This window comes from Nothoprocta perdicaria, unplaced genomic scaffold (genome assembly GCF_003342845.1).
Source record: "Nothoprocta perdicaria isolate Ctin4 unplaced genomic scaffold, notPer1 scaffold_509, whole genome shotgun sequence".
Lineage (NCBI taxonomy): Eukaryota > Metazoa > Chordata > Aves > Tinamiformes > Tinamidae > Nothoprocta > Nothoprocta perdicaria.
In genome coordinates this window covers 139,246-144,197 of record NW_020455765.1, presented here as the reverse complement: position 1 = coordinate 144,197, position 4,952 = coordinate 139,246, and positions in this window count along the sequence as shown.

The following is a 4,952-nucleotide window of genomic DNA, read 5'->3' as shown; positions in this document are numbered from 1 at the left end:
GGGTGGAGAGCGGCCCCCCGGGACCCCCCCCCGGCCCGGCCTTGGTGAGTATCCCCCCGGGAATGCGCCGGGATCGGCGAGGGGGATGCACGGGGAAAGGCTGGGGGCTGAGCACCCATGGGATGGGAATGTGCTGAGATGGGGGGGGGTGCATGAGGAAATGCCGGGAGCTGCGTGCTGCCTGGGAATGCACTGGGATGCGGACACACACACATGGAAAAGCCGGGAACCGCGCGCTTCCATGCGCTTGGAGCCGGCGTTTGTGGCCGTTGCAGGTGGAGCAGGAGAGCAGCGCGGCCCCGCGGCGCTCGGCGCCCCGGCACAGCGTCCGGCGTGCTCCCGCCGCCCGCGATCCGTGTGCTCCGGCCATCCATAATCCACGCGCTCCCGCTATCCCCGATCCATGCGCTCCGGCCGCCCCGCTGGAGTCGCCGCTGCAGCAGCGGGCAGCCCAGGTGAGCGGTGCCACCCGCGGGTGCCGTCCCCGGAGCGGCTCCCGGGAGCCCTCGTCATTCCCGACACGCCGCTCCGGGATTAAATCCGTGAGAGCCACCCGGCCGCGGCACTAGGTGGTGCCACCTCCTCGCGGCTCCGGAAACCTCGGGATCCGGGATTCCCGCTGGACTCCGCTCGGAGCCTTCTCCCCGCAGCTCAGCACGGCCCTGCGTCGGGCTCGCCGGCGCCTGGCCGCCTGCAGCGCCGCATCCCGAGCGGCCCGGACGCGCGTGAGTAGCCGGGAAGCTCCGGCGGGAGGCGGGATGACAACCGCGGAGCCGCCTCCGCCCTCGGCGCTACCGTTCCCGCGCTCTTATCTGCAGGGATAAGAGAAATCTCCCAGCGGAGCCTCATTTCCTACCTGCGGAGATTAGGGAACGATAGGGAGCCCTGCGCCCTTTCCCTTAGGAAAACAGGCCTGGGCGGACCGTGGGTCAGCCCGTCCTTTCCCCAAAACTCTTTATTTTTCACCTCCAAATTGTACTTATCCCCCCCAAAAATATTAATCCATCCTCTTGGCTTTTCCTTCACCTTATATCCTTCCTTTCCTTAGAATTTAGTAGCTTCCCTGGGCAAACAGCTGCCCTCCCCCTGAGTATTTAATATGATATATATATATATACATAAAAATATATATATATATACATAAAAATATATATAAAGGGTGCATTGAGCTCCTTCCCGTCCCCTGTGCTGGTGCGGAGCCAAAATCCCGTTTTTTGGCTGCTATTTCCTTACCTCGAGGCTCTGGCCTCCTTGGCCCTCGCTTTGTTTTTTGTCCCCGCGTGATCCGGATTAGCCGGGAGCGCGGGCACGGCGGGAGCTTGGGATGTGGCCGGAGCACCCGGCTCTCCCCTCGCTCCCCGTCCCCTCCTCCTTGCTTCCAGGAGCCGGCATCACCCGGGACGCTCCTGGCCTCCGGAGAGGATGAGGAAGAGGAGGAATTCCTCCTGTTCGGCCACCACGACCTTCCGGCTGAGCTGCAGCTCCAGGCGGGCGCCTCCTGCTCCAGAACCGACCTGGGAAAGGTGGGATTTGGGGGGGTCAATCCCAGCCGGAGAGCTTGGGGGGAAAAGGTGGGAATTGGGGAGCATTTTGCCCGCCTTGTTTTCCAGCTCGGGAAGGAGCCGAAGCCGCCCGGCTCCCGCGCGCCCCTCGGGCTCTGGAGCGGGGTGGAAGAAGAGGAAATGAAGAAGCAGGTTTGTCCCCCGGCTCCGAGTGCTTCCCAGAGATCCCCAAGGAGCTCAGGGACGCTGCCCTCACCCGGCTAAATCCCGGGAACGGCGCTGCCGTAGGGAATGTTCCCCCTCAAGCCTCGAGCAAACCCCCTCGCTGCCCTTTTCCAGCTATAATTCCAACCATTCTTGCCCAGTGTGGAAGGTGAGTAACAGCAAAGGGTGACTAATCCCGAGGCTGAGTAACACGGAGCCGTTTCGGAAGAAATGAACCCGGGATGCGCAAAGGAAGCCGCTTCCTTTTCCCTGCCGCCTCCTGGCTTTAAATTCCCGCTCCGTTTCCCGGCTTCCCTCTCCGTTCACACCCCAGACCTCCAACATCCTTAAACACGTTGTGTTCTGCTGCTTCAAATTGGCTTTTTCCCGAGCAACTCGCCCCAAATCCGCATCCGACCCTCGCTCCAGCCGCGAACCGGGACGTCCCCCTCAGCCTTCCCGTTCTCCGCCAGCGCCAGAGGGAATTCCTGCGATTCCGGCGCCTCTCCATGGCCGTGGAGCGGGAGCGAGTGAGGGAGCAGCAGCGGCTCGAGAGAATCGCCAAGTAATGATCATTAAGACTCATTAATCACCCTTGGTACTCGTTAAGGCTGGAGCAGCCCCGAGGGGCGCCGCCGGCTCCCGCTTCCCTTTTTTTGGCCGGGAAGCAGGAGGCCTTGAAAAGGCTCCGGGCGCAAACATCATGTGACGGGCCTTCCTCCTCCGCGGCCCGTCCTGATGGGTTAAAATATCATTTTATTGGCTTAAAAAGAGCTATTTAGGGTGTTTCCCCGCTTCCTTTTGCACCGAGAGGTGGCATCTCGGCTAAGGCGGGAGCGGAGACCTCGGGTTGCTCCTCAAGGCTTCTCCCGTGTCCCTGAATCCCGCTGCAGCTCCCATAGGAGGTGGGCACCCAAAAGCCTCAAGTTGGCCCCCCAAAATCTCACGTTGCGCCCCCCAAATCTACCTCACGGAGCGCGGACGGGAGCCGGAGCCTCCCGGTCCCGTCCGTGTTCCTGACTCCGCAGCTCCGGCGCTGAATCCCGCTTATCTCTGGCCCTTCACCCCCGCGGCTATAAAGCTCTATAGCGCCATAAAGATTTCCAGGCATTTGTTCCAAAGTTGAGACCGGTGTAAAAACACCGGCTCCCGCGGCGTGCCGTGCTTAAGGAGGTCCTTAAGGAGGAGCTCGGCAGGGAGGCCAAGGCGGCCGCAGGGCCCCTGGGTGCCACCGGCAGGGACCCGCTACCCGGGAGCGAGGGTGCGGGCTGAAAACGCCGCTTTCGGCACCAAAAAGGGGCCGGCGCCTTGGAGGCAAGAGTTGTGTCCTCCTAGGCCGGCTCTAGGGCCGGCTCTAGGGCTGGCTTGAGGCTGGCTTGAGGTTGGCTCTAGGGCTGGCTTGAGGCTGACTTGAGTCTGGCTCTAGGGCCGGCTCTGGGGTTGACTTGAGGTTGGCTTTAGGGCTGGCTTGAGGCTGGCTCTAGGGCTGGCTCTGGGTTGACTTTAGGGCCAGCTCTAGGGCCAACTCTAGGGCTGACTTGAGGTTGGCTCTAGGGCCAGCTCTAGGGTTGGCTCTAGGGCTGACTTGAGGCTGGCTCTAGGGCTGGATCTGGGTTGACTCTAGGTTGACTTTAGGGCCGGCTCTAGGACCATCTCTAGGGCTGACTTGAGGTTGGCTCTAGGGCCAGCTCTAGGGTTGGCTCTAGGGCTGACTTGAGGCTGGCTCTAGGGCTGGATCTGGGTTGACTCTAGGTTGACTTTAGGGCCGGCTCTAGGRCCATCTCTAGGGCTGACTTGAGGTTGGCTCTAGGGCCAGCTCTAGGGTTGGCTCTAGGGCTGACTTGAGGCTGGCTCTAGGGCTGGATCTGGGTTGACTCTAGGTTGACTTTAGGGCCGGCTCTAGGRCCATCTCTAGGGCTGACTTGAGGTTGGCTCTAGGGCCAGCTCTAGGGTTGGCTCTAGGGCTGACTTGAGGCTGGCTCTAGGGCTGGATCTGGGTTGACTCTAGGTTGACTTTAGGGCCAGCTCTAGGGCCAACTGTAGGGCTGACTTGAGGTTGGCTCTAGGGCCAGCTCTAGGGTTGGCTCTAGGACTGACTTGAGGCTGGCTCTAGGGCCGGCTCTGGGGTTGATTTGAGACTGGCTCTAGCTTGGCTCTAGGGCTGACTCTAGGGTTGACTTGAGGCTGGCTCGAGGTTGGCTCAAGTTCTCTGTCCTTGGATCCCCTGGGCTGGAGGCCGGGGAGCCTCCAAAGCGGGACCCGCTCTGGCCGGGAGCGCGTTCCCGCTGGCTCGAGCGGTGTTGGGAAAACTCCCCGTTGGATCCCGCAGGATGAAGAGGACGAAGGAGAGCGCGCGGACCCCCGCAGCCCGCCCGGCGCCTCCCGCGCTCCCGCTGCCGGAGGAGCCCGCGGCACCGGGAGCAAAGCGGAGGCCGGAGCGCGGAGGCCGCCGCGCGAGCCTTAACCGCGCTCGCTGCTCCGCTCTTCCCGGCGCTCCGGGAGGCGCGCGGGAGCCCTCGCCGGCGCTGCATCCCGCGCTTCCCCACCATCCCAGCGCTCGGCCGCCGCCTCCCGCCCCGCGCGCCGGGTCACGGCGCGGATCAAGTCGCAAAGTCCCTCGGCGATAGAGCCGGCGCCGCGGCGGCCTCCGCGGGCAGAGGTCGCCTTGGCCTCGCTCCTCGGCCTCTCCAATATTAACCCGCCCGCGGAAGCCTCCGCGGAGCCTCGGGAAGGAAGCGCCGCGACCCGGAACAGCCGGGGCCGCCATCCACCCGCTGCCCTCGTTTTTCCCTCTGTTATCCCTCTTTTTTTATCAGTTTTGGCCTCCAAAAGGTTCCGGGGAGGCTGGTGGTTTGGATCCACATCCGCCTTGTTTCCCCCCCATCCAGGATTTGCCCCATCCAAGGGAAGCCGGAGCGGGGGAAGCGCCCGGCTGCTGCACCCCCTTCCCTTGTCCCCAAGGGAAAAACGCCCATCCCAAAATTCCCGCGGGGAAAAAGCTGCTCGGGGCGGACGGAGCTCGTTTAGATTTATGAACGTTAATTATCCCAATTAATATCGTTCAATTAACCCCTGCCGCTCTGGGAACGGGGGGAGCTCCGTATCCCATTAAATTACTTGGATTTGGATTTCCAGCAGCACCAATCACAATAAATTCATAAAATCTTGTTATTTGGGGTGTTTTTATGGCTCTATGGGGGGGCTGCGCCCTATATGTCCCCATAGGGGAAGGGGCTGCCTGGGGGG